Here is a 9,853-nt window from a genome sequence, read left to right on the forward strand (position 1 = left end):
ATAGGGAGAAGCACAAACTCCATGCAAACTGTACTGGGCTCAGACTGGGACATTTGGAGCAGTAAGGCAGAAATCATGACCACTGTGTCCCGCAAACTACCCTCTTACTTTTTTATGCATTCAGTATGTATTCACCATTGCTTATAGAGCGATAGAATTGTACAACAAAAATGTGGCTGGTGGTAGGAGTTATGAGAAAATAATATGTTCTTTTTTATAGCGCATCAAATAACAAGACTATACATTTAAAATACAGGCAAGTTAAAAAGTTATTTTACTTTTTAAAGACAAATCAGTGCAGAGGAAGTTGTTGCTTAGCTTGAATAAGAACATTAAACTGTGGGGTGACCTTTGACAAAGCGTGCATGCCCCGTTGGGCATCCCGTCGCTGGGCTGACTGACAGTTGGCTAGTTGCCCAGCGATGACACACAAGCATCTGCAGACAGGACGACTCCGATCACGTTCAATCCAGCGGCAGGTCTCATTCTGAACTAGTGATGAGTGTGCCATAAATGATATTTTGAGATTTTTGTAACAACTGTAATGTGAAATGAAACTATATTTTATTTCCATTGGTCATAGGTACTGCTAATACTACTGGGGCTTGTTGCCTACATTCATAATTGAAGAAAATGCTAAAATTCAGTTAGAAGTTAATGAAAACAAAGATGTACAGTAAATGTTATCGAATCCAAGTTCACTGACCACCCCTGGTCCCCAGGTTTAGAAGGCAGAAGGTGGCCAATTAGGAGACTGGGCTATAGTGGAGGGGAGAGAGGTATAGAGATCGTGGACCATGGATGGGAATAGAGGAGGAGAGGGGGGCTACAGAGAGGGAGAAGGTTTGGAGAAGGAGAGAGGATATGGGGAGAGGTTTAAGGATCAGAAATGAGGGGATATAGAGAAGAGCAGGGTGGGGCTATATGTCAAGCTGGAGTAGCTGAGTGAGATTTTTGATGAATATTCCTTCTTGGGATTTACTGAGGAGAAAACTGTTTGCTCTGAGATGCAGGGTGCAATGGGAAACCCTTGTGCACAGGGCACGGGGTAGAGAGCATGGGGCACCATGCATGTGCATCATGTAATCAGCATCCAGAATCAGTATCACTATTAGAAGTCATGAAATTTGCTGTGTTGTGGCAGCATCAGACATTACTGTAATTTACAATAGTGAAAGTTACCAAGTAGGGTCATGAAATAGTGTTCAAGAACCATTCAGAAATCTGACAGCAGAAGGGAAGGCACTGTTCCCAAAAAAAAAAAAAATGATAATTGAGTGTGCCTCCAGGCTCCTGTACTTGCTCTAGGATGGTGGTTATGAGAAGAGGGCATGTCCCAGGTGGTGTTGGTCCTTCATACTGGCTGCTGCCTTTCAAGATGCCCTCAGTGGTGGGGAGGCTGTGCCTGTGATGGAGCTGGTTGACTCTACAATTCTGCACCATGGCCCCTCCATACTAGATGGTGATGTAACATGTCAGAGTGAACCCCACAGTACATCTGTAGAAACTTTTTAGGGTCATTGGTGACAAACCAAACCTCCTCAAACTCCAAATGAAGTGGAGCCGTGGGTGTGCCTGCTTTGTGTTTGTGTCAATGTGCTGGGGCCAGGATAGATCCTCTGAACTTGACACCCACCAAGATGAAACTGACTTCTCCCCTGCTGACCCCAGAGTGAGGACTCTGTGCTCTCCCGACTTCCCCTTCCTGAACACCACAATTCATTCTTTGGTCCTGCTGGTGCTGAGTGAAAGGTTATTATTGTGACAGCAGCTCACAATTCCTCATGTGTACACCTCATCAATGCAGAGTGCAGAGAGAGTAGAGCAGTGGGTCAAGCATACAGCCTTGAAGTGCACCTGTGTTGACTGTTATCACCAGTCTGAACTGACTCTGGTCTCCTAGTGAGGAAGTCAGTTGCAGAGGGAGGTAGAGGCACAGGTTTTAAAGTTTGTTGATTCAGATCAAAAACATAAATTCAGTAAATTATACACAATTTTTACAAGAAATGTCACAATGGCGGGGCATTGGGAGCAAGGGTGGACCCAAATGCAAGACACATCTTGTGAAGTTCATTAAATTTAGTTTATTGTTCAAAACCAGGAGAGCAAGGCAGGAGTAGGAATAGCAAACTGGACAAGGACTGAGGACTACAACTAGGCTGGGACCAAGGGTCTGGGCTTGGACTCAGAGTTGGCTCCCAGAACTAGAGGAGACATGAAGAGGCTAGGGTATGGACTCTGAGCCCAAGACTGGGCAAGGACCCAGTACCTGGGTCTTGCCTCAGGCTGGGACTCCAGAACCAGGCATGGACATGACATGGGCTAGGGAGAGGAGGAACATGGAAAACAGAGCCTCGGTCTCGGGAGAGCAGGTACATGGAACCATGGACACATACACAGAACACAGAGTCGGGACCTCTCTTCGGGTACAGGACATAGGACTGGGACTCATGACCCCCCCCCCCCGTGGGGCAACGGCAAGATGGTATGACTTACCCCACAGAGGCAAGAACAAGACAAAACATGACCCCCCCCCGCGGCGCAACGGCAATACGGCCTGACCTACCCCACAGAGGCGAGGACAAGAAAAGACAAACATAAATATCTAGCTCCGGCGATAGAACTAGACCGAAGTGCAGGCGGGGGCTGCAGACAAGGGCTGGAGGCGAGAGGGGTAGAGAAGGGATCCAGACGTGGGGGGGGGGGGAGGTGGTGGGAGTAGGACAGGAATCACAGACCGCCGGGGCCAGGACGTGACTCGGAACTTGGAAGCCCCCAGAGCCAGGACTTGACTTGGAGCCTCCGGGTAGAGGCGAGCTCTCGACTCGGCCCAGGAACAGTAGACAGCGGTTCTTGATTCCCTCTGGGGGGTTAACTGACGGATCTACCTTGGTGAGGAAACTGCAGGCTCGCTTTGGTGAGGTAACTTGACAGGGTTGCACTGGTGAGGAAAGGCGAATTACCTGCACTCGCTTCGGGCAGAGACAAGGCTTGCTCTGGCCAGATGACGTTGGCACGCCGTACCTTTGGTGACTTTACAGACGCTCCCACACCAAACGGCTGAAAGCCAGAGACTATAAACTACCGGTTCAGTCGAGAGTAAATTGCCTCCAATCACCAAAGCCGAGGGACACGGGAAAACAGGGAACCAAAGGAAAACAGGGAGTCAACGGTCTGGATCGTAACATAAACAAAGTAAATTTAAAGGGACCCCGATCCGGACCGTGACAAGAAAGAAGACAATCAGAACAGAAAAATCGATTTTGGTGCAAAGTGATGATGGTGTTGCTATGAACTGTCCTTTGTTTTGACAGTCGTCAGCAGTCCACGCCTGTGTCGGCAAACCTTGGCCATGAGTTGATAAGTAGCAAGAATGACTTTGCTGTAAGTGCGAGGCAGTGATCAAGATGAGAAATTTTACCCCCGGTACAGAGACTGTAGTTCACAGGATTGCAACTCCGTCACAGCTACAATCCTCCCCAGCATCGAGGACCTCCGCGAGCAGTGCCTGGAGAAGGCAGCATCTATCACTAAGGACCCTAACTATCGCCACTGTTGTTATTGTCAGAGAGGGTCGGCGGGAGCAACAAGACCCACGATCACTGTCCGGAAACAGCTTCTTCCCCTCCGATTTCTGAATGATACATGAACATTGTTATTTCTCTTGTGCAGTTTAGTTATTTCTGTATTTTATGTAATGTTATGTATTTGCACTGTACTGCAACCATACAGATTTTAAAAAACAAATCCCACAGTGTATAATTCAGTGATAATAAATCTGATTGGACAGGCAACAATATTACCATTATTGTGTCCCCCATCAACAAGGTCCTCGGCGTCAGAATTCAAATGAACCAGCCAGGAGAGCATGCCAGGGTTAGGTATCTGTATCAAGTGCCTCACTTTTTGGACATCCCTGAAGCCTTTCTATTCATAAGTCACCAATGAGGAGTATAATGGAATACTCCCCCACTCAGTGGCACACCAAGCAAAATACCTGTTCACACACCTCGATTACCTCTCTTCCCCGCCCTCTGACCCGCCACTCCCCTTGTCCCTCTGCACTTCGTCTGTTCACTCACCTTCTGCTCCCCTGCTCTTGGCTCTTTTTCTTCTGGTACCCATTTTTCCCGACTTTTCCAGACTTCTTGTTCCCTCCTTCTACCACTATCCTCTACCCCCGAATCCCACCATTCAAGCTACATTCAAAAACTTGCAGTGTATTGAGAACCAGAGAGCATGGCTTTAGTTTAATGGTATGAGTTTTAGAAGGGATCTGAGGAAGAGGAATGCCCTGCCTGGAACATTGAGAAGTTGTATGGACAAGCATTTGCATCATCAAGCTGCAAAAGGAAAGGAGTAAGTGCTGGTGAATGGGATAGGAACTAGTGGACATGTGGGCTGAAGGGCCTTTTCTGTGCTCTGTGACTCTCTGACCTTTCAACGTGGAGATGCTGCCCTAGAGACTAGTGTTAAGTTGCCCACACCGGCACCGTCACCAGGTAGACTTGTTGGAAGAGTTTTGAGAATCTGCTGGTTTGGTGTCACAGCAGTTTCGCAGACACTGTTGCTGAGGTAAGGTTTCAGGAATCCGACTCCCCACAGGGTTTGTAACAGACACGCCTGTTTACACGCCAGAGGGCCTGCTTTCAACTCCCGTATGGGTTACTGTTGCAATCAGAATATTCAGAGATGTCAGCAGGTGTAAAAATACCCCAACTGGTTCACTCAGGGCAGGAGAGCCGAACGGGGCCATTGGTGTCATCATGTCCATGCTGGCCCTTAGAACAATCCCAGTCCTCCCACTGAACACCACACCACTCCCCCACCAGGCAGGGCGATCAATTAACTCAGCGACCCGCGTGTCTTTGGAATGTGGGATGAAACCAGAGCACCTGGGGGAAACCCAATCCATCACAGGGAGAACGTGCAATCTCCGCTCAGTAGGCACCTGAGTCACCGGAGCTGTGAGCCAGGGCACCACTATGCTGCCCAGTTTCCTAGGCCCTCAAATGACACTGTTTGGTGAGAAACGGAGCAAAGGTTCCAGGCTGTACCAGCATCTCCACGCGTGGGGAGGGCAGTTCAATTGGTAAATTGGTTTATTATTGTTAGACTGGTCTTGTGTATCGTTCCGACAGATCAGTTCATTACACTGTGCACTGAGGGGGAAGGGAAAGCAAAAAAGGTTATAGTTACAGAGATACTGCAGAGCAAGGGATACAGTGAGGTGTAAGGTCAAAATGGGGGAGGTCGTGAGATCAAAGTCAAAATTCAAGATTCTTTGTTGTTAGTTTTCAGTATACAAGTGTAAAGGAGAATGTCATAATTGTTACTCCGGATCTGATGCTGCATGAAGACACAATAAGCACAACAATACAATAAATATAAATATAAATGCAATTCTGTAAACAGCAACCCGTAAGTAAATGGCAGTACATGAGGGTGCCGAGGGGCTGTGCAGAGGAGCAGCTGATGCCGATACAGTAGTTTGGGTGACTGGTGGGATTAATTAAAAGGTTGAGGTGTTGGGAAAGTAACTGTTTCGCTCTGCTCTATCACGTTCAGAGAACTCAGAGACATGGAGGTCATTCATTGGCCTGTGGTGCGCTCTCTACTCCACGCCGCTCTGATCATCGTCCACCCACCCGCCGATGTACAGGAGGAATGGAGACAGACTAACCCCTATGGATCTGGAGATGAGAGTGTGAACAGCTTCAAGTTCCTCGGCACGCACATCACCGAGAACCACACGTGGTCTGTACATACCGGCTGTGTGCTGAAAAAAGCACAACAGCGCCTCTTTCACCTCAGACGGCTGAAGAAATTTGGTATGAATCCCAAATTCTAAGGACTTTCTACAGCGGCACAACTGAGAACATCCTGACTGGCTGCATCACCGACTTCTGCAGAGAGTGGCGCGGATAGCGCAGCGCATCTGTAGATGTGAACTGCCCACTATACAGGTGTCTAAAGAGAGCCCGAAGGATCACTGGGGACCCGAGTCAGCCCAAACACAAACTGTTCCAGCTGCTACCATCCGGGAAAAGGTACCGCAGCATAAAAGCCAGGACCAACAGGCTCCAGGACAGCTTTTTCCACCAGACTGATTAATTCATACTGATACAATTATATTTCTATGCTATATTGACTGTCCTGTTGTACATACTATTTATTATAAATTACTATAAATTGCACATTTAGACGGAGACGTAACGTAAAGAGTTTTACTCCTCATGTATGTGAAGTATGTAAGAAATAAAGTCAATTTAATTCAAAGTACCTTTGCTCCCCTGTTCTGTTATCTCTTTTCCCTCTGTGTGTGTGTGTGTGTGTGTTTGATCTGTGCTTGTAGCTCATTTCTTTATCTATGTTGTTTCAATAAACGTGTGAAGCCGTATGTGTTGTTTTATGCCCAGGAAATTGTTCAAATGCAATTCACTAAGCAGAACTGGGCTTCTGGGTTCCATGACATCTGCGCCTCCTGTGGACCCGGTGAAGTGACGCCTCCTTTGTTACCCGGCGCTTTACAGCCATTGTTTCTCTAGTGTACTTACACACAATGCCTATCACACTGAAATGCAACTGGTGCAGGACTTCAAAACAATAGATGCCTCTCTCGAAATAACAGCTGACCACAAACAGCCAACAAAAGAGAGAGTCACAGTGCCGAAACAGGCTCTCCTGTCCTCCAAGGTCGGGACTAAATCTGGATGTCTGGAGCCACCAGGCGGGGCAGGGGCTATACCAATGTGCTGCCCTAAACCCAGTTCCAGCAGCATAACGCTATTACAGAGCTAACGGCCCGGGTTCAATTCCCCACCACCGCCTGTAAGGAGTTTGCGTGTTCCCCCGTGACTATATGGCTTTCCTGCAGGTCCTCCGTCCCCTTCTCAATGCAGCTGCCGCGCTACGTTGAATTCTACCTCTCAGTTATTCTGTGATTGTCACTTTAACATTTTTCTTTCCTCTGCTTCAGTTACTTGGCCCCGATCTGTTGTTTTGTGTTCATGTCGCTATTTATTATCACAATGTACATTGTTTATTTCGTGAACTTCACAGAGTAGAGTAACTTAATTGCACCCTCGTGCGTGCGACAGTGAACGAATGTGAATCTGAAGCTCACAACGGGGCTCCTGGGCTGTGCCCGAGTGGGAACTCCATACATACGTCATGATCAAGGTCACACGTGATGGCGGCAAGGCGAATCCATGTGTGTACGTGTATACACACACACACACACACACACACACACACACACAACCCCCCCCCCCCGCCCCCCAACAGCATTGTAACAGACCTTCTAGCCCAGCCTGTCTATCCAGTTGTAGAATGAGGAATTAACTGCCAGGTCCCGGGTTTGGTGATGAATCTGCGTGGAATAATAGCATTGAAGGCAGAACTGTAGTCAATAGACAAGTCCGATGTAGGTATCTGCTGTCCAGACGCCCCAGAGGTGAGTGTAGGACACGCAGATTCGGTTCTAGGCGGATTGAGGTTGTCTGGAAAACTGGATTTAATGCATGCCGTGACCAGCCTCTCGAACCACTTCTGGATAAAGCCACTGGGCCGCTAAGGCACATTTATCTTGTTTTCTTGGGTACTGGGATGATAATGACTTTCTTAAAACAGGAGGGAACCACATTCAGAAGCAAGGAGAGATTTAAAATGTCTGCAAATACACCTGACAGCTGATCCACATAGGTCTAAGAACATGACCAGGACACCAGCTGGGCCCAATGCTTTCAGAAGACTGATCTTATGTCCGTGATGTGCCTGCAGATTCAGGTACACCGGAGACTGTCAGGGGTTGCTCTTAATACACCTACAGAAACTCTTAGGATTCTCTTTTGCCTTAATTGACGGGGCTACCCCAGTCCACTTTATATCATTCTGATTCTTCTCTTTTGTGCACACACACAAAAAGCACACCCGTTTCCCTGGTACCCTTTACAATCCAAACCCGAGTTAACGGCACAAGAGAACGAGCATGAAGCCATTGCCATTACAGAGACAGGGCTTCAGGGGGGGAATGTTCAAGCATCTCGAACAGTGAGAATGGGCAGAAAGTGACAGGAGGTAGAGTGATGACACAAGTAAAAGATCAGAGTAGGGGGGAGAAGACAGATTGAGACGTTGGCTCCACTGCAACAGAGGGGAGGATGGAGAGTGAATGCTGGTGGGTTCAGTAATGAGGAGGACTGACAGTAGGTTCAGTGACTCTAGGATGATGTGCTTTCTCCCTAGTATCAGGACAAATGATATCGCAGACAGACTACAGAGTAAAGGGGGTGCTCAATGGTCCGTATCAGTTAGAAATATGGACAGAGAAATGCCAGCTGCAGTTTAATCCAGGTGTGACAATTGTTGGCACTTTGGGAGGTCAGATACAAGGGGAAAGTATAGCGTAAATAGCAGGATCATTTGGAGCATTGATGTACAGAACCTTGGGGTGCAAGTTCATATCTCCCTGAAAATGGCAGCACAAGTAGATAGGCTGGTAAAGCCATAGCAGACTTGCTTTAAAGAGTATAATGTGGAGGCTTTATAAGGCTCTGGTGAGGTCTCATTTGGAGTATTGTGGGTAGTTTTGTGCCTATTATCAAAGAAAGGATGTGCTAACATTGGAGAGGGTTCAGCTGAGGTTCACAAGAATGACACTGGGAATGAAAGGGTTATTGCAATAGACAATAGGTGCAGGAGTAGGCCATTCTGCCCTTCCAGCCAGCACCGCCATTCACTGTGATCATGGCTGATCATCCACAATCAGTATCCAGTTCCTGCCTTATCCCCATAACCTTTGATTCCGCTATCTTTAAGAGCTCTTTCTTGAAAGCATCCAGAGACTTGGCCTCCACAGCCTTCTGGGCCAGAGCATTCCATATATCATAGAAACATAGAAAATAGGTGCAGGAGTAGGCCATTCGGCCCTTTGAGCCTGCACCGCCATTTATTATGATCATGGCTGATCATCCAACTCAGAACCCCACCTCAGCCTTCCCTCCATACCCCCTGACCCCCGTAGCCATAAGGGCCATATCTAACTCCCTCTTAAATATAGCCAATGAACTGGCCTCAACAGCTTCCTGTGGCAGAGAATTCCACAGATTCACCACTCTCTGTGTGAAGAAGGTTTTCCTAATCTCAGTCCTAAAAGGCTTCCGCTCTATCCTCAAACTGTGACCCCTCGTTCTGGACTTCCCCAACATCGGGAACAATCTTCCTGCATCTAGCCTGTCCAATCCCTTTAGGATCTTATACGTTTCAATCAGATCCCCCCTCAATCTTCTAAATTCCAACGAGTACAAGCCCAATTCATCCAGTCTTTCTTCATATGAAAGTCCCGCCATCCCAGGAATCAATCTGGTGAACCTTCTTTGTACTCCCTCTATGGCAAAGATGTCTTTCCTCAGATTAGGGGACCAAAACTGCACACAATACTCCAGGTGTGGTCTCACCAAGGCCTTGTACAACTGCAGTAGTACGTCCCTGCTCCTGTACTTGAATCCTCTCGCTATAAATGCCAGCATACCATTCGCCTTTTTCACCGCCTGCTGTACCTGCATGCCCACTTTCAATGACTGGTGTATAATGACACCCAGGTCTTGTTGCACCTCCCCTTTTCCTAATCGGCCACCATTCAGATAAAAATCTGTTTTCCTGTTTTTGCCACCAAAGTGGATAACTTCACATTTATCCACATTAAATTGCATCTGCCATGAATTTGCCCACTCACCCAACCTATCCAAGTCACCCTGCATCCTCTTAGCATTCTCCTCACAGCTAACACTGCCACCCAGCTTCGTGTCATCCGCAAACTTGGAGATGCTGCATTTAATTCCCTCATCCAAGT

This window comes from Mobula hypostoma, chromosome 2, assembly GCF_963921235.1.
Source record: "Mobula hypostoma chromosome 2, sMobHyp1.1, whole genome shotgun sequence".
Lineage (NCBI taxonomy): Eukaryota > Metazoa > Chordata > Chondrichthyes > Myliobatiformes > Myliobatidae > Mobula > Mobula hypostoma.